The 24,167-nt window shown below is 44.2% G+C and overlaps 1 protein-coding gene across 1 annotated transcript in view; it reads right to left on the bottom strand.

The window, feature by feature from the left end:
- Nucleotides 1-22,563, bottom strand: part of LOC124795236 (alpha-tocopherol transfer protein-like) — a 147,253-nt gene extending 124,690 nt beyond the window's left edge. Inside the window, exon 1 of the mRNA XM_047259163.1 lies at nt 22,460-22,563. The gene's annotated coding sequence lies outside the window, so the exon portion shown is untranslated. The remainder of the gene's footprint in view (nt 1-22,459) is intronic.
- Nucleotides 22,564-24,167: the final 1,604 nt, after the last annotated feature.

Genomic DNA, 24,167 nt, shown 5'->3' with positions numbered 1-24,167 from the left:
TTCATCTACATCCTCTTCCATTTCCATAATATTATCCTCAAGTGCACCGCCCTTGTATAGACCCTCTATATACTCCTTCCACCTTTCTGCTTTCCCTTCTTTGCTTAGAACTGGGTTTCCATCTGAGCTCTTGATGTTCATACATGTGCTTCTCTTATCTCCAAAGGTCTCTTTAATTTTCCTGTAGGCAGTATCTATCTTACCCCTAGTGAGATAAGCCTCTACATCCTTACATTTGTCCTCTAGCCATCCCTGCTTAGCCATTTTGCACTTCCTGTCGATCTCATTTTTGAGACGTTTGTATTCCTTTTTGCCTGCTTCATTTACTGCATTTTTATATTTTCTCCTTTCATCAATTAAATTCAATATTTCTTCTGTTACCCAAGGATTTCTACTAACCCTCTTCTTTTTACCTACTTGATCCTCTGCTGCCTTCACTACCTCATCCCTCAGAGCTACCCATTCTTCTTCTACTGTATTTCTTTCCCCCATTCCTTTCAATTGTTCCCTTATGCTCTCCCTGAAACTCTGTACAACCTCTGGTTCTTTCAGTTTATCCAGGTCCCATCTCCTTAAATTCCCACCTTTTTGCAGTTTCTTCAGTTTTAATCTACAGGTCATAACCAATAGATTGTGGTCAGAGTCCACATCTGCCCCTGGAAATGTCTTACAATTTAAAACCTGGTTCCTAAATCTCTGTCTTACCATTATATAATCTATCTGATACCTTTTAGTATCTCCAGGGTTCTTCCATGTATACAACCTTCTATCATGATTCTTAAACCAAGTGTTAGCTATGATTAAGTTGTGCTCTGTGCAAAATTCTATCAGGCGGCTTCCTCTTTCATTTCTTAGCCCCAGTCCATATTCACCTACTACGTTTCCTTCTCTCCCTTTTCCTACACTCGAATTCCAGTCACCCATGACTATTAAATTTTCGTCTCCCTTCACTATCTGAATAATTTCTTTCATTTCATCATACATTTCTTCAATTTCTTCGTCATCTGCAGAGCTAGTTGGCATATAAACTTGTACTACTGTAGTAGGTGTGGGCTTCGTATCTATCTTGGCCACAATAATGCGTTCACTATGCTGTTTGTAGTAGCTTACCCGCATTCCTATTTTCCTATTCATTATTAAACCTACTCCTGCATTACCCCTATTTCGTTAAGGACTTTAATTCCTAAACGCATAGCCACCGATCTGTAAACTTTTCCTGGAGATTTTATACTATTCCACGCCCATCATTTATGAAGGAAATGGTTCGATAGAAACATAGCAGTTGCATAGGATGTACGAACACATACTTGAACATATAAGCTGATCTTAGATATACGATCTATGTGTGGTCCGCACATAGAACCTTTAGCAATGTAGGTTCAAGATTTTTTTTTCGGGGAGATTTTCTTTTTAGGGCGCGAGAACAACTGAGGTCATAAGCACCTTTGTCATCTACATCTACATCTACATCTACATCCATACTCCGCAAGCCACCTAACGGTGTGTGGCGGAGGGTACTTTGTGTACCTCTATCGGTTCTCTCTTCTATTCCAGTCTCGTATTGTTCGTGGAAAGAAAGACTGTCGATATGCCTCTGTGTGGGCTCTAATCTCTCTGATTTTATCCTCATGGTCTCTTTGCGAGTTATACTTAGGAGGGGCAATATACTCCTTGACTCCTCGGTGAAGGTATGTTCTCCAAACTTCAACAAAAGCCCGTACCGAGCTACTGAGCGTCTCTTCTGCAGAGTCTTCCACTGCAGTTTATCTGTCATTTCCGTAACGCTTTCGCGATTACTAAACGATCCTGTAACGAAGCGCGCTGCTCTCCGTTGGATCTTCTCTCTCTCTTCCATCAACCCTATCTGACACGGATCCCACACTGGTGAGCAATATTCAAGCAGTGGGTGAACAAGTGTAGTGTAACCTACTTCCTTTGTTTTCGGATTGCATTTCCTTAGGATTCTTCCAATGAATCTCAGTCTGGCATCCGCTTTACCGATGATCAACTTTATATAATCATTCCATTTTAAATCACTCCTAATACCTACTCCCAGATAATACACAGAATTAACTGCTCCCACTTGCTGACCTGCTATACTGTAGCTAAATGATAAAGGATCTTTCTTTCTATGTATTCGCAGCATATTATACTTATGTACATTGAGATTCAATGTGTGAATTCGTTTCAGATTCTCCTGCATTTCCGTTCAATTTTCCGTTGTTGCAACCTCTCGATATACCACCGCATCATCCACAAAAAGCCTCAGTGAACTTCCGATGTTATCCACAAGGTCATTTATGTATATACAAGTAGTAAGTACAATAAATTAGAATCGACTACACATTAAGCCTAATCGACGGAAGGAAGGAAATAAAAGCAAGCACTTCCCCTTCGACGAAGGTCCAAAAAATACGCCGTACAGACTGCGGAGGGGCCGAACCACTGTTAGGAAGGATAAAGAGTAAAACACGGTCGACAGCCCACGCGTCGTTAGCTAAAACGCCCCATGCTCAGACGGAAAACATACACTGGAACGCAAGCGGTTAGATAAAGCACATTCGGTCTGGAAATGACGAACCGTCAAAGCTTTATGACAAAGTGGTGGAGGATCACCACAAATGGCTATGGATAGAAAGACGGTGTCCAATGCGCAAAAGAGTTAAACTGATCTAGCGGCGAAAGGGCAGAGAGGAGGTCGGCCAAGGCATTGGGAGGGTTTAATTCCCCAGAGCTTGTTCCCGCGAAGAGAACACCAGTGGTGATGGCAAAGTGACACCATCTGCCGACATACGCCTACACAGAGAACATCCAAAGGACTGGAAAAGCTAGCATGCAGACATAGTACTGCTGCCACACCGACGTGACCAGGAACCCACATTTACATCGCAGTGGCTACCTCAATAGCGAACAAGTGGAAGCTTTCTAGGACGCGTTGACTTAAGGGATGGACTGTGTGGAGCATACAGCGCCTCTGAAGGACACAGAGCATCAGAGCACATGACAGTTAAAAAGCCCGTGTCACAGCATGTACTGGGTGGCCTGAGAGAGTACAAAGAGCAGTGTTCTGGAAGCCGGTTCCGAAAATGATCGGTGCCAATGACGATGGCACACTCGACACTGCAGTCAGTCTTAGAGCTATCAGTGGGCACGAAGATGCTATCGCTAAGTTGAGTGTGAAGGTCGGGAGACTTACAGCGACAGATCGACCTGGAGTAGTGTCCTTAGGAATCGAATGAAGTTCAAGATGAACACGAGCCGCCACACGAAGCCAAGGAGGTGAAGGGTTCACACACATTGGGAACATGGCAGGTAGCGAGAACGAGTGAGCGGAAAAGAAGCCATAGGACTGGCGGTCGGGCAGACAAATGGCATGCGTATCCGCTGAGGAGGACATCAAGCCAGTATGACATTGATCCTTCAGCAACTTCTGCATAGAGAGTTAACCAAGCTGGTATAGAAGGAGCCAGTAGCCAAACGTATTCCACGATAGAGGACTGTCTTAAGATGGACCTGCAGAGAAGTAAACGAAACATCCATAGTGTAGTTGTGAACGTACCAGGGATCAGTACAGGCGGAGGAGGACGGTCCGATCCGCTCCCCATGAGGTACTACGGGGGACACGTGGGACACTGAGGGACCAGGTACAGCGTGCAGCCAGGTAAGTCACGTGGGAGAACCACGAAAGATTCCTATCTAGCATGAGCCTTAGGAATTTCACACTTTCAGCGAAAGGAAGAGCAACATGCCCCATAAGTAAAGATCGGGGAATAAACCCACTGCGCCACCAGAAATTCTAACAAACTGTTATGTCATTGGAAAAGCTATAGCCATTGTCAAGGCTCCAAGAGTAAATACGATGGAGAAATCGCTAAAGCCGCCGATCAGGGAGACAAGTTAGTGGAGAACTTCAATAGATCACAAAACCGTCGACGAAATGGGAGTCGTAATGCCTGTCGGGATACAGTCTATAATAGCGTTAGTGGCTACAGTGGTATCATTTTGGTTTTCACCACAGTCCATGATTATCAGATTGCTCATTCCCGAATTAAGGCCCATTTTTCCATACTAGCAGCCCTCTTCCCTGTACCAGTCTCCTTCTAATGAGTTTCTTAATTCGTCTAAGTGGTTTTAGGTTCCAAGGTAGCGGAATTACATAGCTTCGTCTAATTCGTGGTCCATGATTTTATGTTAAGCTCATCGCTAATTCCATTTTGTTGGCTCTTATTCGGTTTACTCTCAGTCCCTCTGGATGGAGATAAGAGGTACCTCATTCTCCTGGATGAAGGTGTTCAACGAATTCGAACCCACACACACTTCGGAAACTATTAAGAATTGTCGAAGGAAATGGGGAGGGCGGCCTCGGATGCCTCGCATGTATAGACTGAGGAGAACACAAGTCGCAGGCTTTCTCCAAATAAAAAATAAAAAAAACAATACTGCCATAGTCTGGTATCTCCACGAAAAACCAATCATGACAGGGATTGACAATGTGACAAGATGGTCAACTGCAAAATGGCACTTTCGAAACCCACAGTGTGCTGTGGTTGGTAAATTGCGACACTCGACCCACCATGCCTGACAGCCACGAATGATATGTTCCGTCACCTTGCAAACACAGCTGGTGAGAGAAACTGGGCGGTAGCTACGACTGGGGTGTTCGTCCTTACTGGGCTTAGGTGTGGGTATGGCAGTGGCTTCACACCAACATCGGGGAAATATGCCATGTGCCCGAATGCGACTAAGAAAGGAACGAGAAAGTGCTTGCCCGCATAAGGTGCTGCAACATCTGAATGTGAATATCATCCAGTTATGGGGCAAAAGATGAGAATGAAGGGAGAGTGATCTAGCTGCCTCATAGTAAAGGTGCCATTGTAGCATTCAAGATTATGAGAGGAGAAAGATATCACCAGACCCTCCTCCACTCGTTTCCCAGGAAGGAAGCCGTGGTGGTAGTTGGTGGAGCTCGAAATCTCCACAAAATAGCGGCCAAGGTGTTGGAGATAGCAATAGGATCCACAATAACATCGTCTCCTACATTCAAGCGAGAAATCGGGAAATCGATCTTGGTCCTAGAGAGCCAACGGATGTTGCCCCTTATGATGGAAGATAAGAGTTTTAAATTAACTAGTAAGTGGAATGCAGTTACATTGCTTACTATATCGGAAAAAACGACGATATTGCGCACTGAACAGTCCATAACAGTTACAGTTTGCTATCGTAGGATGACAGCTGAAAACGCGGAGAGCACGTCTCCGCTCGCGAATCGCGTCGCAAGTACTCCTCTGTCCACCGCGACCGGGACACTGCGCGGTAAAGATGGAGTGCGAGACATGGAACGTTCTGCGGCACTAAGGATATAGTCCGTAATATACTCTACCCCGTAGTCACAACTGGGGATGTGCTGTTCATCGAAGGTCACCAGGGAGGAGTGAAGCCTCCAGTCGTCCTTAGAAACCTGCCTATTCAGTTTACACGCATTGGGGTAGGAGTCAACAAACGGACAGTGCACGGGAAATGGTCGCTCAAGTACATGCCAAGAAGAATGGACCTCTCGAGACGACAGGTAAGCTGCCTGGTCCAAATGGGAATAGGTGTGTGTGAAAGGAACTTTGTTGCTCCAGTGTTAAGACACATGAGGTTGACTTGACTGACGTTAGCCAAAGGTGAAAGACAGGTCCTCAAAGAGCCTGAAAGGGGATTGGTGGGCGTTAAAGTTGCTGAGCAGCAAAAATGGATGAGAGAGCTGACCAATATGCTGGAGTACGTCTGCCCTGGTGACAGCGAATGACGGGGGGATGTAGACGTTACAAAGAGAAAAGGTGAAAAGAGGATGTAAAATACGGACTGCAATAGGTTGCAGACAAGTGTTCAGTGAGATGGTGTGGCTGTTGACGTCATCCCAGATGAGCAGCATGACTCGCCCATATGATGGAATGCCATCCACGGGGTATGCATTAGTGCAGACCAAAAGGAAACACGACAGGTAAAAATGGTCGCGAGGAGACAATTTCTTGTCTTGGAGGCAGAAAACGAGAGGACGCTGCGATTCCAAGGCACCTGTATTCCTTCCGGTTGGATCTAGTGCCACAAATGCTCCATTGGAGAATAGTCAGTATGGGGAATGGGGGAGGAGGGAAGAAATGAGGGGTAGTCACCTCAGTGCCTCCTTTCGAAGGTTCAGTGCTACAGGGTGCAGAGGGGAAGATCCTGTTCCATGAAATCAACAGAGGCCTCGGCATTCTTCCTGGGTAGGCCTGTGGATTCCAGAGCATAAAAACGGCAGGCGATGCTCACCAGTGAAATGGTGGTCGGCTAGTAGAGAATATCACGCTGCTCACCGTTGAAGAGTATCTCATAATTGGGGAGGGAGAAGACCGTTTGCCTTTGTTTGATTTCTTACAGCCTTTACAGTCGGCAGACGAAGACTCAGATATTTATTTTAACAATGGAAATGCAGTGTGGCTAGGGCCTCCCGTCGGGTAGACCGTTCGCCTGGTGCTAGTCTTTCAAGTTGACGACACTTCGGCGACTTGCGTGTCGATGAGGATGAAATGATGATGATAAGGACAACACAACACCCAGTCCCTGAGCATAGAAGATCTCCGACCCAGCCAGCAATCGAACCCGGGCCGTTAGATATGACATTCCGTCGTGCTGACAACTCAGCTACCAGGGGCAGACTATTTTAACAATGAAATATGCCAACAGCAGTGCAAAATATTACATTTGGTATAAATCTGTAATTTGCTCCAAAAATTTCTGAGCGTTGACCGAAGAACAGTCCAGGTCGATTTAGTGTGAATGTTTCTTGGTTTAATCGCCCAGGTGTGGCATCAATTTTAACCCCTACAGCAGGTGAAGCTCATGAATAACATCTCAACTGCATGGCTGTTGGCGAATTTCGTTGTTAAACACGAGTACTTGACCAGTCGCTGTCCCATATCCACCTTGGATCAACAGAGATCAGATATTTGTTCTTTCGAGAAGTATTCCTTTTGTCCTTTCCGGACCACCGGTTGTGTAGCACGTAATTTCGCCGCCCGGGGTGAAGACTTGAAGGCTTGTTACACAGCTGTAGAAGAAGACGTGGATGCTACCGTGGTACTGGGCGATTTCACAACCGCAGTATTGCATAGAAGGTTTCAGGTCTGCGGGGCCGTGTCATTCATGGAGCCAGGCGTAGTAAGAAAGGTACCACAACTGCCGGATGGTGAAATGTTTGACGAGCCAACAACTTGTGAGCGGTAGACTAGAATACTTATCCTTCACGCTGATCTCTTGGACGGCTCACTCATAGAGACGCCGGGACATTCAAGGGAGGAGGGGGAACGGTCGCCATTACAATTGTTACAGTTGAGAAGGAGGCGGGGAATCGCCCTCGCAAACATCTTACGGCAAGTAACACGTTTGACCGTATTTTGACAGGACACATGAGTGTGGTTGTAACATTGACACTGGTAGCAAAGCATCAGGTTAGGAATGGGTAGTCGAAGTGTGGTGATTTCATAGCCTGCCTTGATCTTCGATAGAAGCACTACTCGATTAACTATGACAAAAAGAATACGTGTAGGCACTAAGTCTGCATCAACCTTTTTCATTACCTGATGGACTACAGTGACACCCCAATCAGAGAGTCCGCGTTAAATTTCCCCCTTGGTCAGACCATAGAGCATCTGGGTGTAAATAACACCACATGAAGAATTCATTGTACAATAGGCCTCGACATAACTGGATAGCAGTGAAGGGGTGAAGTTGTCGGAACTGAAAGTCACAATTGTTTTCGAAAAGCAAAGTTCCATTACGTAAACGAGAGAAGGATTTCACAGGGTCTGCAGCTGGATCAACACCTTTCTCAGTAATAAATTGATTAACTGTAGCAAAGGTCTGATCCTCTTCGGTGCATGACGCCTTGAGGAACCGAGGTACAGGTGGGAGAGTCTTTGAATCTGTTGTCTCATTCCGTTTATGTTTAGCATATGTAGACAGGTAATGATAGGTTCATTACAAAAAAATTCCCGATGTTTGAAAGCGTATCTGTTGGCATGCTCCACCCAACCTCATGGGGGGTCCTCATCCACTTTAGGTGGTTCTTTACACCTCAGGTCACATACCTCAAACTCCGGAAGAGGAACCAATAGGCAACTGAGAAGGTAACAACTCAGGCAGCGACCCCTCCCTGGCATGGACTGTACCAGAGACTAAAGGCGAACCCTACCTGTATACCCAGGGGCTGGGAATTACGCGTTACCCAGCCACCTGTTAGGTGGCAAACGCGTGGCCGGCCTTCAGGAGCGCACAGGGAGGAAGGAGAAACAAAGAGAAACCTCAAACGCCGAAGCGAAGGAAGGAGAGGAATTGGAGAACGTAGAAAGAAAGAAAAAGCAGGTGGGGAAGTGTTCCGATGCTGGGCTGTCGAAACTTCGGAACGCATTCCAGAAATTATCCAAGACATGTTCACCAAGGGAGAGGGAAAAGGAATAGAAGGAAGGACAGACAGGTAGCACAAAAAGGGAACAGATGCTGTAAAGGCTGGAGCCCTGTGGTAGCCAATCACGAATTCACCAAAGAGTGCTGAGTCCCGTGGAGTAAGATATAAGATGCCAGCACAAAAGAACCAGAGAGACACGATTAACTTTTTCTCTTGAGACATGAAAACGAAATGAAGGAGCATGACATAATGCTTCAGTAGTACGGCTATCGCGTTGTATTGTATTGAATGTAACTGGTGACCTAGAAACGACGGAGAGGCTTCGTCGCCGCCGTAGCGCGCAGTGGTTCACAACCCTACAACAGGCCACAGCAGTCCACTCACCCCACCGCCGCCCCACACCGAACCCAGGGTTATAATGGGGTTCGGGCCCTATTGGACCCCCCCCCCCCCCCGCCCCCCGGGGACATCTCACACCAGACGAGTGTAACCACAATGTTTACGTGTTAGAGTAATGATGGTGTACGCATACATGGAGAAAGTGTTTGCGCAGCAATCGCCGACAGGGTGTAACTTAGGCGGAACAAGGGGAACCAGTCCGCATTCGCCGAGGCAGATGGAAAATCCCTTAAAAACCATCCACAAATTGGCCGACATACCGGACCGCGACACTAATGCGCCGGGCGGCACGCCTTCCCATCCAGAAAGCAGTGAGTCAAACCGCACGGCTAACCGGGCGGGCTTTATAGTACGGCTAACTCCTGATGGTTTGTAACTTTTATTCAATTCAGGGGACGGAAGCAGAGTTTATTGTTTCCCTTGCCTTTATTGATACTTTGTTATTAACGACCCGTTATCCCTTCGTTCGTCTTGCTATTGATTTTAAGAATGAGCTAATGAGATGTTTCCCCTTCCTGCTTACAGTCCTTGGCGTCGTACCGCTTCTTTGCCTTAAATCGCGTATGTAAAATCTGACGTATTACATTTTGCCTATGAGTCGTGCTCTCCAGTTTCCTGTACGCACGTAATGCAATTAAAACTTGACAATAATCTCTGGATTTGATCAGTCATAGCTACAACTATCAAAGGGGCATCATAAGTTGAATTATTACAATACATTTTTAGTATCTTTCAATGAGTAGCAGCTAGTTCTAAATGAAGAACAATGTAAGTTTATGCAGATGAACAGGAAAAACAATCCAGTTACGTTTGAATACGGTATTAGTAGTATGCTCATGGACACAGTCACGTCAATTAAATATCTAGGCGTTACGTTGCAAAGCTGTAAGAAATGGAACGAGCATGCAAGGACTGTAGTAGGGAAGGCGACTGGTCGAATTCGGTTTATTTGAAAATTTACGGAGGTTTAGGACCTTTAGAAAACCGGCATTTGAAGCTGACTGCAGAACGATTCTACTGCCGCCAAAGTCCGTTTCGAGTAAGACAAGAAAGATAAATTAGATCTCGTATGGAGGCATATGGATAGTCCTTTTCCCTCATTCTGTTTGCTAGTCGAAAAGGAAAGGAAATAATTAGTGGTGGTGCAATACCGTTCTCTCTCACCCGACGACTGCTTGCGGAGTATGTATGTAGACGCAGACTGTTCCATCATTAGTACGTTGAAAGTGACTCTCACATTCATTCCGACTTTCTGCCATTTAGAACAGTTCATAATCTCGAAAAACTGTTGAAAATTTTCCGTGAAATTATTAATTAAGGTAAAGCAATGGTAATTTGTCTGAGCGTCGTATTAGGTGAGATGAGCATGACTTGCTTTTATGATTTCGTCTACTGTCTGTCACGATGAGAAAGCAAAAAGCACACTTGTTGCTTGCGTAATCAGTTTTGACAGCTTTAGGAGTCGAGTAACGAGATAAATTTTACACAGCTCGAGGTCAGAGTAAACGGTCGTCGTCGCCTTTGGTAGAGATTGTGTCCAATTATCTACTGTCTTTCCAAAATGAAGCAAGTCTGCGGATGACAAGATAAAACCCTTCGCAATCTCTTAAAGATTATTGTTTATGACCTTTTCCTACTACCGTCACGTATTCTGTCCACGTTTCTGAACATAACTGAGCGTAATGTGATGAATTAGACATAGAACAACGCGACCAGAAAGACACCAGGGAACTTTCAACATTGTAAACGGTTGAGGTAATGTGTCTAGAAATTAGTACTCAAAATTCTAAATAAATATCCCATAACCAGAAAACTGTGGCTGTTGCCGGCTTGCACTGAAGACGGCTCATACGAATATACAAGATGTGCACTTTGGTAAAATTACTCACATTGCTGCGTATCTCATCTATTAGTTAACGTGCACTTAACGCTACCGGAAAATCCCAATAGAGAACACGACAGTACTGAATGCTAGCTCGCGGGTCGAGGGCGAAGAGTAATGTGAACTGTTAGCTGTTCAAATTACTTGAAATAATACTGAAAGCGTAACTGGCTTGAAGGTCAGTAGGAGATGCTGTAACAAACAAATAACCCTTCATTTGAACACTATGTACAGTTTTAAATTCTGCAGTAAAACCATTCTTTCTGCCTCTTTCCTTTCATTCCTCCATTGATCAGTGGCAGTTATGTGTCAGTAGAGAGGTCACACTTCTAGATCCTGTTAGGTACTCAGGTAAAGAAAATTTGACTGAATTACAATTCCTCAGTTTCGTCGTATATCACATACGATGATTCAGAAAGAAAGAACATACTTAAATTGTTTTTATAGACAAACTATAGAGGATTAAAACGCTTTGTCACTAGATACGGGAACGTTCAAGGTTTGGCACAATTTCAAGTGGGCTTTTTTGGTAGTAATATGGCGACTACATCACAAGAGAAATCATTTTGTTTGTTGGAATTTGCTTGAAGTCAATGCATTCTTCAAGTGTAACGCTCATTCCGCCGTCGATTCGGCAAGAAACCGCCTCTGCTCAAGTACATTTATGACTTTCATACAATAGTCTTGGAAGTAAGCTGCATATGCAAAGGGAACAGCACTGTTAAGCACGCACGTCTGATGAAAATGTTCGGAGTATCAGAGATGTGTTCGTCAACAAGATGGGCAGGGCAGGAACTTCATCTTCCTGAAACAACGGTGTGCCGTGTTCCGAAACGACTGCGTTCACACGCAGCCCTCGGGAGGCCACAGCACGGGCACACCAGGAACTTTCGTCTCCCTCAAACAATGATGTTGCGTCTGCATATGACGCGTTGCAAGCAGCAGTTACTACAACCATTGCGTCCTGATAACTGTAACACGAGGCACTAATTTTATATTTCAGTTCTCCGGGGTATGGCAGACGACACTTTTTCCAAACGACTCATCTTGTTTGGTCAACTCGATGTTTCTTTTATTGGGTTATCACGCATATCAACCAGGTAAATCATGTGAGACAGCTCTCCATCGACTCGCTGGGAGGGTGGAGAAAGCACTTCACTTTCAATAAACAGCCCTCTGCAACTTCCTGGACATCGAGGGGCTTTAGTAATACAACCTTCGGTTCCACGGTTAGGGCAGCAAATGTGCATGACCTAGGGACTACTATATGTAGGTAGACTAGGGTCATGCTTAGTGGAAGGAAGGTAGAGGCTACCATGATGAATGAAAAGATGGCAATTAACACCACTAGAGGTTGTCCACAAGGAGGAGTTCTGTCCCATTTATTGTGGAATACAGTGGTGAACGAACTCACTGAGGAACTAAATTCCAGACAATGCCTTTGCCAAGGATACGCACAACTTCTTGTCATAGTAATACTTGGCACAGTTACTGACAGAGTTAGGAATATGGCACAAGATGCGTTGGGCATTGTACAGGGCTGGTGCATTAAACAGGATCTGAGGGTTAATCCTCAGAAGACTGTTGTGGTACCATTCACGAAGAAGCATATCCAACACTCAAGTTGTAATCTAAAGTTCTTCTATGAAACTGTATCTCTGAAGGGGGGTAGTGAAATATCTAGGGGTAACCTTAGATGAGAAACTAACATGGACCCGTTACATTAAGAGTATCTGCTCCAAGGAGAAAGGTATTCTTGGGAGTTCCAGAAGGGCTTGGACAAAAACTGGGACCTAAGCCCCAGAGGTGTGCACTGGATATACACCAAAGTGGTTAGACCTAGAATTTCCTACAGGTCCGTAGTGTGGTGAAAGAAGGTAGAAAAGCAGATGGCAGCTAAAGAGCTTGCTAAGGTACAGAGACAGGCCTGCTTAGCAATAACAGGAGGAATTAACAGCACACCAATGGCTGGAATGGAGGCAACGCTGGACATGCCTCCACTACACCGTTGGGTCAAGATGGAGGAAGCAGCTGGCGCATACAGACCCAAAACTGGTAAAAACTGGATCTCATTTGGATATCCAGAATCACACACTGAAATAGTAACTGAAGTAAATATAGGAATGGCTAGGGAAATGCCGACCGACTATATAATAACTTCCAACTGCTTCAATAAGCCTTACAATGTAATAATTGGAAGCAGGGGTCAGTGGAAGAAAACAGTTCGACACCATATGGGGGACAATGTCTGGTTCACTGATGGGTCGAAATCAGACCAAGGCGCTGGTACCGAGGTGTACGGAGTTCAGCCATGACTGGAGGGCATCTTCTCTCTAGGAAAACTGGCCGCGGTATTCCAAGCTGAAATTCCTGCAATCAGAGCGTGTGTGGAGAAGAATATGCGTAGGTGCTACAATGACCGTGGCATCAACGTCTATTCAGACAGCGAGGCAGCGCTGAAGTCATTGGCAGCTCCTGCCACAAGATCCAAGATTGTTGCAGAATGTCACAGGGCTCTGGTGGAGCTAGGGGGAAGCAATAGGTTAAACCTAGTGTGGGTTCCAGGCCACTGAGCGATCGGTGGTAATGAATAAGCCGACAGATTGGCCGGTATGGGGGCAAAGACTCCATTCATTGGATCGGACACTGTCCTGACAATCACCAAGGCTATGATCAAAGTAGAACTACGGAACTGGCTTAGGAAACAGCACGTACAATACTGAACAAAGGTCTAAAACAAAAACATGGTAAGATAATGATGCCAAAGCCGTGTTTTAAAAGAAGCTCTGTAATCCTGGGCTTAAACAGGAAAGAGATGAAACTCATGGTTGGACTGACGACCGATCATGGGAATTTCAAAAAACACCTACATACAATGGGTATAACGGAAGAAGACCCTAAAGGTAGGATCCGTGAAGAGTCTGAAGAAACTGCATCACACCTGATGTTCGAATACATGGCATTGGAGAGCAACAGACACAGAATTTTCGGAACAACTAGACCTGAAGTAATTGTGTCTAACAAAAAATTTGTAAAGGGACTCCTTGCACTATTTAAGAGCACTGGTTGACTTTACTAGATATACAGAAAGCGATACCGCACAATAAACTCGGTTTTGGTGCGGACAGTGGCAGGTTAGATGAAAGCTGTTTTAGCTTTCCTGCCAAAATCAAATTAAATCAAATCTCCAGGGTATGGCAGACGACTCATTTTCCGAACGATTCATCTTTTCGGCCGAATCGGCGTTTCTTTTATCGGGTTAAGTAAACCGTCATAATTTATGTATTTGGGGTTCAGAAAATTCTGGCATCGCTGTAGAACTTGAGGCCTACCGAAAGCGAATGTGTTTTCTGCCATTTCTGTTCACAAAGTTTATGGACCTTTCCTTTCTGCGGAGGAAACAATGACAGGAAAGTTAAACCTGGGCATGCTGCAAAATTGATTTATTCCTCAAGTTCACGAAGATTGCAGTGATTTCATTTTTATGCACGGTGCCGCTCCGGCACACATTTAACTTGAGGTGTGGCGTTATTTTAACAACACTATCCCACAACGTTTGATTCGAAGATATGGACAGCATTGGCCTCCCAGGTCACCAGACCTCACATCTTGCGAGTTTATTTTTTCTGTGGCGGTGCTTAAAGGAGTGTCTTTGTCCAACATGTGACAGCTACTCTTCAAGATTTGAGAAATCTAGTTGTTCAGGCTGTTGATTCAATAAACAGGGACCTGTTGACTCGTGTGTGGAATGAAATGTGTCTCGAGCAACGCATGGCCCTCATGTTGAGTGTATGTTGTAGTGTCTGTGCGAACATAAAACTGTGAACCTTCGCGCGCGAGCGCGTTTGTGTGTGTGTGTGTGTGTGTGTGTGTGTGTGTGTGTGAGTGAGTGTGTGTTTGGTGCCTACAGGCGCTCAACAGCGACATTATCACGTTGAACCTTACATTATCCAGTTATATACGCAATCTGTTTCTATCTTTCAGTTTGTCCACAATAAAAAATTTAAATCCTTCTTTCTTTTTGGATCACCCTGTATTTCGCCATCAGATTTGCAGTGGTGTCAATGAAAGAGCCTACGAATCTCTGTTTAACACTTCTGTAGATTATACCAACCTTTCCTGTCTGTAGTATAGTGTCATTCAGTTGGTTAGATATATACCATCTTGAGTAGAATTTCTGAAGGATGCACCAGTTCTCAAAATACAACTGGGGTTCTTGTAAAACATATATTATTTTCTCCGAGATCTAGCGTAGTGCCTCTAGAGTAGGACATATATTCAGAATCATCGTTGCAGCCCCACTCACTTTACACAGTGAAGTATATTGAATATGGTGATCTTGCTGCATTAGTTTTGAGTATTTACGTTCAGTACCAACCAGCCGAAAGCTACAGAGATGACTATGCAAATGCGCTAGATAGGATACACGTAGTTTCTCGTAAAATCATGATGAAATACTTGAGTAGTAACTTCAGTTATGGAGCGATAATGTTCTACAATCTTCAGAAGTTTTCCTATATAAAACAGAAATAACACAGAACATTCGTGATTTCACATTGCTGTGTAGCAAGCAAGTTCTTTCCCAACAGCCTACATCTCAAGGAAAGATACAGCAAGGTTTTCTTTCCCCACTACTCGTTCTGACGGAAGGCAGTTATACACACCGTACCACCGATGTAAGAGTTGGTGCCTTTAAATGGGAACCAACTGGATGGGCTAGCAAATGTAGACAAGAAACAGTAATTTGGCAGTCCCACAACATCGAACATGTTGAACATGGGCAGGACACTTCCAAAAAATGAACCTCACACTGAAAACTGGTTTACCTGGTTTAACATACTAAAAGTGATGGAACACGATACAGTGAAGGTATAGGAGAATTAGTATAAAAATGAAACGAACTGTAGCACCCATACTGCAAATTAGACGAAACCTCCTTGAGATCAAGGAAATACTCTGTGTTTCACAGGGCATCCTTCATGAAGTGAGGACTCTAGCAACAACAGGAGAATTAACTAACTAAAACAGTCAAAGAAACAGTTAAGGAAATAGAAACAACTGGATAATCGGATGAAGAGATTAGTTGATGGGAGATATTCGTTTTCCACAGAAGACGGATGAAAATATGAGGTGGGAAAACATCGAGATCGATTGAAACTGCACTGTATTTGTACGTAGACATAATCCACGATATGACTCGGAACTTTGTATGGTAGTACGCCTGTAATAACTTCACAATATTAAATGTCTCTGTGAAATATTGAATAAAATAGTAAACAGAAGGCAGTTTTCTCGGGTTTTTCACGTGTAATAAAATCAGCATGACCCGATATTTCGGCGATTCATCTGTCCGCCATACTTAAGAGACCGCTTTTGCAGCAGCGCTGCTGCTACTGGTGTTGAGTCACAGTGAAAACTGACGTCAAGGCTGCAGATATTCGTCCTATATAGCTTCAACACCGTAAACAGTGCATGCGCCGCTCTTCATAGATGGAGCCGCCCCTAGTGGAGTACAGCCACCAATGATATATCTACCGCACTCAAAAGATCATAAACACTCGGGTCGGCTGCACAATAGAATATTCGTAAAGAAGTCCATGTTAACATCCTGCGAAGAGGAAAACCCTGGATTTCATTAATCAAGTTATCTGCCAATCTAATTTCAGTCGCCTCCTCATAAACGCTGTTCCAAGACTCGGAAATACTGGCAACCATCAGGGCTTCGTCAAATTTCACCCCATGTCCCTCGTTTCAACAATGTTCCGTTATCGACAATTTTTCAGGTTCCCATAGTGTGAAGACGATGTTCCAAGCATCTGTCCCGAACTGTGCCGATCGAACGGCCGATGTAGCCCTTCACATATTGACAGAATTTTGTATATGCGAGGATTTGTAAGCCCCGAAGTCACCTTTTAGAGGCGAATATTACCCTCAACTTCATCTGTTTTCACCTCGGCATTAAATGCGCTAAGGAGGTCAAAAGTGACGGAAGATTTTCATTTTAGGGCTTCATGATTTACAAAAAGACATGTGGTGCTCTAGGACACTGCTCACCGAAAGCCGACACACGGAGATCGGTACCTGCATGCCAAGAGCTACCGTCCACCGTATTAATGCAGTGGTATTCATAGGATTCTGGTACGCCCAGCGTAGGCCCATGTATCTGATGGGGCAGTTTAGCGATGGAACGTTTACTCTTGACGGGCGCGTTTGAAAAAAAAAAAAATAATATTCTGGAAAGCAGATTCCTCACGCTATGCTATTTAGAACATCCCCGGAAGTTCTAATATGTGGAATGCAGTCGGGTGGCGCCATCGGCAACCACATATATTTCGACAGAAGCACAACCTATCATTTTCAGGACAAAACTGAAGCGAGTAAGTTATGTGCAAGCCACTTTAGAACCTCTGCTTTCACAGAAACTTCGTAAAGATAACTAACACCCACCCACCCTCCTCTACACACACACACACACACACACACACACACACACACACACATACACACACACCACAGCAAACGCTAGCGCAATCACAAATCAAAGATGACCGACGTCAGAAGTTATCGATAGTGAAATTGATATTCAAAGGGTGCAGTTGCATAAACCCTTTCCCTCTGTTTTTGACAAGTGAGAGAACAGGAGTCTATGAAGAATTTAAACAAAAACCACTGTCTACGATCTCTCTCTATAAGGTTACTTGATAATTTGATTTCAACAGTTTCCTTAATAACACTGTCCCAAAAGCTGCAAGTACATGTCAGAATCTCCTTGTTGTTACATTCCTTAGGATGACCGGTACCAAGACGATGTTCTGAAAAGGCGAATTTGCTCAGCAGTTGTAAGCATGTGTGCCACTTATGCACAGAACACCCGTCCTCCACAGTCATAACAAGCTGACCGACAGACGACATGCCATGCCACAACAGCAAGGAATACGGTAGACCCCCGCCTTAAGCAAACCAAGATCATCCTTCATGGAACCTAAAAGGACCCTGATCTTAGATGGTGGTCGAAATACAAACTTCACGTCATATTTCCGCAAAATACGACCAATTCTGCTCGAAATGCTCCCTGCGCAAGGAAAAAAAGGCCGCAGACTGCTGCCTCCTCGGTATTATCATCACTCACCTTGTGCACAGTTAGTCAACAGCACAATGCACCTCTGATCTGTCATTCACTTTAATCATTCTGACGAAAGGTAACTTCGAGATGGATTAACACAGCTGACAAAATCTCAGGATCCGAGATGACATGGATCGTGTGATTCAAGGTACGAAGTTCCCCTTCATGTTGAGCCGAATGGTGACAACTGTCAGCCTACAGATACAAGTAAGTGTGAGCAGGCTTCATATAAACGACATGCCCAAACGTACCATCTACCTTCCTCCTAACACACAAAGAAAGGGAAAAATAGCCATCCTTCTCCCCCTACACGGTGAAACGAATATTCGGATGGGTTGAATTCAGATATTCTAAGTCACTCAAATTCTCACTTCCATGTAGCAAGGTGTTGTGCTGCACGATGTGTCGGAGCACCAATGTTACTCACAATCCGACGCCTTCCTTGTGGACCATATGGCAGCCATATAACCAAGGGCGAACAGCGCAACAGGAAATGAGATTCTTGATAGTCTCGTGCAATTAGTTTTTTTGTCAGCACCTATCCTACTACAGGGTAAATCAGCGAGTGAACACAGCATCTTTTGAACGTAATCCTGCGCTATCGACAACAGCGCACCGAGTGAGATGGTAATACCGAGGAGGCAACAAAGTCCATGGCCTTTTCTCCTCACGCAGGAGGCATTTCGAGCAGAATTGGTGATATTTTGCGAAAATACGATGAGAAGTGTTTGTTTCGACCATCAAGTAAGATCAGTTTCCGTGAAGGATGATCTTTGTTTGCATGAGACAGATGTCTATTGTATTTCTTGCATTTGTGGCACGTCATATATTGGAAACACTATCAGGACTGTGGAGGACCAGCGTACTGCTCATAAACGACACACACGCTTACAACAGCCGAGCAAATCTGCCATTGCAGAACGCTGTCTTGGCGTCGGTCATCCTATTGATTATAACACGAAGATTCTAACATGCACTTGCAGCTCTTGGGGTAGCATTATTACGAGAGCTGTTGTAAAATATTCGCAAGTAACCTTACAAAGGGAGATACTGGTTTATGCTTAGATTCGGCATCGACTCCTGCCATCTAACTTGTCAAAAAACAGAGGGAGGAAGTTTATGCAACTGTACTACCGATAACCGGCCGTTATGGCCGAGAGGTTCTAGGAGCGTCAATCCGGAACCGCGTTGCTGCTGCGGTCGCAGGTTCGAATCCTGCCTGGGGCATGGATGTGTGTGCTTGTCTTTACGCTAGATAGGTTTAAGTAGTTCTAAGTCTAGGGGACTGATGACCTCAGATGTTAAGTCCCATAGTGCTCAGAGCCATTTGAACCATTTGTACTACCGGTAACTTCTGTAGTCGATCATATTTGATTTGTGATGGCACAAGTGTTTTCAGTGTGTATGTGTGTCTGGTGTCTTCATGGAGCTTCTCTGAAAATCGAGGTTTCCACATTGCTTACTCGCTGCCGTTACGCTTTAAAAATGGTGTGCTCCTGTCTAAATATCGGTGGTTTTCGACGACATCACCCGTCTGCATCCCCGTAAGTTATCTGAACATGGTATACTCCGGGAGAAGTTAAGGCCTCACATCCCCGGAGGTACATGAAGAAGGACATTGTTCTGTGGCCTTTAATACTTATGCTGCGGCAACTTCATTTGAGATTGGAAGGAATCTGAGGGGTTTCTTGGATGTGGCGCATGCGCCCTGTAAGCTATGGAGGCTCATATATGACGACGATTTCCACCTCGCCCTCAGTTCTGCACACAGACTTATTATACAGTACGTAAGGCTCCCAGAAGACACGGAACTGCATGATCGCACCGCTATGACACAAACACAAATGAGAAGACCTAGACAGATAACACCACGATTATGGCAAGAAATGTCGACAGATAAATCCTGCACTCAGTGCCCATTATTATCGGTAATAACTCGAATTAGGAGTAATCATGTTGACTTTACGATCCAGCAAAACCGTGGAGACTAAGATTTATTACGCCGCGAAAGCCTACGAATACACAAAATAATAAACATTTTCACTCCGTTATCGACAGGAGTCCGGAACATTTCTCTCAAGATTATATCTCACGCAGGAACTGGAAAAAGGACAGTATTAGACGTCGGTAATATTTTATATTCTTAACAAACTTAGACTTTCGAATTCATACTTCAGACAAAACGAACTGCCAAGAATAAACTTGGTTAAGAGAGTGAATTTTTATTTTGCAGTAAAGTGAACACCTGTCTGAGGATTCTGGTAGATGAAAGTGCCGAATCGGGACTCGAACCCGTAACCTTCCTTGCAGAAGTGCTAGACACAATACACGCACGAGGACCTGTAAAGTTCGGACAGCAGGTGACAGTTATTGGCCGAAGTAAAGTTGCGAGGGATGTGCGTGAGTGTTGCCTGCACAGCTTAATCGGTGGAGCATTTGCCCGCGTTAGGTGAAGTTTCCGCGTCGAGGTCGGTCCGGCACACAATTTCGTATCAACCATGAACATTAAGCTATTTACTTTATTTCAAACTTGTTTGGAAATTTTTTGGAGTATAGAGATACAGCAGAAACATCATACCATTGGATGCCAATGTAGAAAGCAACTCCCTTATCAGGTCATGGGTACAGGCAGCCGTGTAAATATCTACTGATATCTTTCTGATGCGATATGGAAGGCATGGGATCAGTACACTGTTGTACGGCCACTGTCGGCTTTCCAGACGCTGGAGCCGCACTTCTCATTCAAGTAATCCGCAACTCGTGGCCTATTGGCTAGCGTTGCTACCTCCGGATCACGGGGTCCCGGGTTCAATTCCCGGCCGCGTTGGGGAATTTCTCCGTCTGGGGACTGGGCGTTTGTGTTGTCATCATCTCCTCCTCATTCTGGAAGCGGCGAAATTGGAACTGGAAAGATTGTGAACTTGTACGGGCGCTGATGACCACGGTCTTGAGCGCCCCACACACCAAAATCATCATCATCATTCATTTGCCCCTTAGTTGCCACGGTGAGGCTGAAAGCATCCCATTCCCGTCTTCTCGCCATCTAGGTCTTCCTCGCCGTACTGGAAGCTGTACTCGGATTTTGTGGATGGCAGGCTCACTACCCAACCAGAGACGGACATTTTCTGCTACTGTTCAATTCAGATAAGTGCAATAATTTAAGGTGTTACGGAGGTAAGATTTTGAATGAAAGGGAAGCTATGGTTGTAATGAATCGGAACAACTTGTCCAGGAGTAATAGACCATGCTGTTGCGAACAAGATATCATTCGTTTGTTTCTTCTGGAAACAGTGACAGCTTATTCGTCGTTTGTATTGGACGTATGAAAACTATCTTATTAAAGTTAGCGCATGTTCGTTACTGTACAATAACAACCCGAAATAGAAGTTGGAACTATATTCAGGTATTATTAATGATACTGTATAATGTAGTGATCATTTTAATCCATCTTTCAAGTCGAGAACGATACAGTATCAATAAGTAAAAGAGTGTTCTCATATTCTAATTGGAGAAATATTACTTCCTGACTAAACAGCTGAGAGAAAAGGTAGCGGTTGTGGATTGTTTATGGAACTAGCCTCCCGTTTAGTTTCTCTGAGAGAAACTACGAGAATTCTAAAACAGTGACTGTATTTAGAGAAGATATAAAGAAACATTTTTAATGCAAAAAACTTAGCGTTTCTCCCGTTAGATGTCCGTGAAAGATCAGAGTCTAGCGATGTTGAGAAACGGTGTTCAAACTTCCGTGTAATGAATGCTGTTTGAGAGATGATGCTGAGATTGGGCGTTTATATTAACGCACGACTGGAAACTACAGCGGTACCGATACATAGCCTACAAGAGCTGAATTCTGTTTGGTTGAAGAAGCAGCAATTATTCATGAAACACCTGAAGGCTTGAGCATGTTTCTCAATCATTAACACGCTCATCTCAGTTATGCATTAACATAAATTTACTGCAATTACAGCAATATCGCTAAAATAATATGTATCACGTGGCAATTTCAACAACGTCTCTGAACATCACTAGCGTCAAAATTTGCATGGGCCCAAGAAGGAAATGGACGCATGTGTGATATTTTCCTCACATAAAAGAACTCTTCTTATCCCTTCTAAAATGTTGTATACTAAAATTTTGTTACATCCTGTATAATTTAGTTTAATTTGAAATTCAGAACAACGTGGAAAGTGGAAACTTTAAATCACTCGCAGAGTTAGAAATTGGGAGTTCCGTTAGCTGTAAATACTGATGTATTAAATAACGGAAAATTACATAAAGACAGCAACAGTTTTTTAATTTTCCCGTTGTTTTTAACCAAGAATATAAATTTGTAACACTAACATAAAAATCTTGGCCTTTGATTACGTATTCATGAATTTTTATATGCAAAAATAATTATTCAAAACAAAACAAAACTAACAAATCTGAAACAGTAACGAATCACAGTTAATGTAAGAGTAACGTTTTACCGTTTGGTTCGTGACAATAATTCACGGAAATGTCCCCACGCCTGGTCACAGTACCTTTGTTCCGTTTGCACCAACACTGCGACCACAGCTAAGATCGGTGCTGCTGTGTCCGGCGGACGGTGTGGTCTGTGGGGACGGTTCGCAGCCCTGCCTACCTGCAACTGTGGTCTGCACGCCACCTCCAGGTCGCCAGTGAAAAACTCTGGCCTTCCAAACGGCGAGTGGTAAACGTGGATCTATTGAACAGGCCGACGGTCGTTTTGCTTGATGTGGGTAATCGTAATGAAAGGAACTAGCACGTTAATGCAGACAGACCAGATGAATCAGCGTCTTTCAAGGTCACTCGGTTCACGTGTTAAGTACATGCAACAGACAGTGAATTCACTGACTCATATCCTTTCAGGCAAGGTGTCTGCAAAAAGACACTCTTCAGCAGTTGTTACATGACGTCCGTACTACTAATTGCAAACATATAGGACCCTACACGCGCACCAACCAGCCGACTGACCACTTCTTTTCACAGCCAACACACGTCCCGACCGAGTTCACTCACAAGCAAAACTTCTCATTGCATACCCCTCATTTTTAGAGATAAAATGGCGCAGTGTATAGCCACTCAAAAGCTGAACACAGATCAAGACGGAAAACACGAAGGAGATGCACTGAACTGCGAAGAAATAAGCAAAATAGACACAGTGAAAGGTCACAGCTTAATATGTGTTACATTGAGCGGACTCGAAGAACAGCGCTGTCATGGTTATTTGGTGACTTTGTTGGACAGTCAAGCGGCAGATCCGTGTTCAGTACTTCCTCCTGCCCCATTTTTCTTTACAAATTTTTGACTTGGCCGTTCAGTCATTGACGGATCTGTCCTCTTTCTATAGTCTTGGCAATTTTATACTATACATTGGTTACAGAATATGAGCCTTATGGTAAGGATATATTACCATGTCAAGTAAATGTGATAAATAGTGAGAGCAGGCGAGATACCGCATAGACCACTCAAAGAAATGAAAACAACAAATAAACGGTGGTGAACTGTGTTACAATGTGGACTCTGTTACAACAAAGGAATTCAAAAGACAAAACTTCCAAAATGGAACGCAAAAGTAATGACATGTGCTAATTGTGTACAACTATTAGAAGGTACGCACGTCAGGAGGTCCCTTCGTCACACTTCGCTGTTGGAAACGGACGTTACACCATAACAAAGACACAAATTTGATTACAGCGAACGGACACATTAATGACCGGATGGACAGATTTTGTGGGAAGAGAAAAATGAGGGACATTTGAACACAGGTTTTCTTCTTCGTAGTCCAACACCGTAACCACATAACCACGAAGCCATGGCTATTCAACTTCGGTCGATGTTGCACATCGTGAACTTGAACTTCTTCCTGTTTCCATGCTTGATCTGTGTTCAGTTTTTGACAGTTATCTACTGGGCCATCTTACAGTAAATCTGAGCCGCGGGGAGGGGGGAGGGGGAGCGGTGATGGGGAGTTTCCCTTATCAGCGATTACAGCGCCGCCCTGTTCCTATCGCTGTTTACGAATTGTTCATTGAGGTTACGTTCGACGAGATGCCGCAGAGTCTGGCACATAAAGAAAAACTATAATTTGCCTTGGCTGTTTTAGAGGTCGAAAAGGTCGAGAAAAAGCTGTGAGAAAAGAAGTGACTAAAGCAAAGAAAGAAATTCAGCCACCCTCTGTTACATAAGGAGCTGGGAGCCTATGATTTTCGTAATTATGTAACAAAGAATGAAACATACTTTTCAGAAAAGACATCATAGTCGCCATTGACTGTATAAAACATTTATTATTATAATTCCAATTTCGGCCGTATGGCCATTTTCAAGTA

The sequence above is a fragment of the Schistocerca piceifrons genome, chromosome 4, assembly GCF_021461385.2.
Source record: "Schistocerca piceifrons isolate TAMUIC-IGC-003096 chromosome 4, iqSchPice1.1, whole genome shotgun sequence".
Lineage (NCBI taxonomy): Eukaryota > Metazoa > Arthropoda > Insecta > Orthoptera > Acrididae > Schistocerca > Schistocerca piceifrons.
Note: the sequence above shows the minus strand (reverse complement) of the source record. Positions and strands in the feature narration are given on the sequence as shown.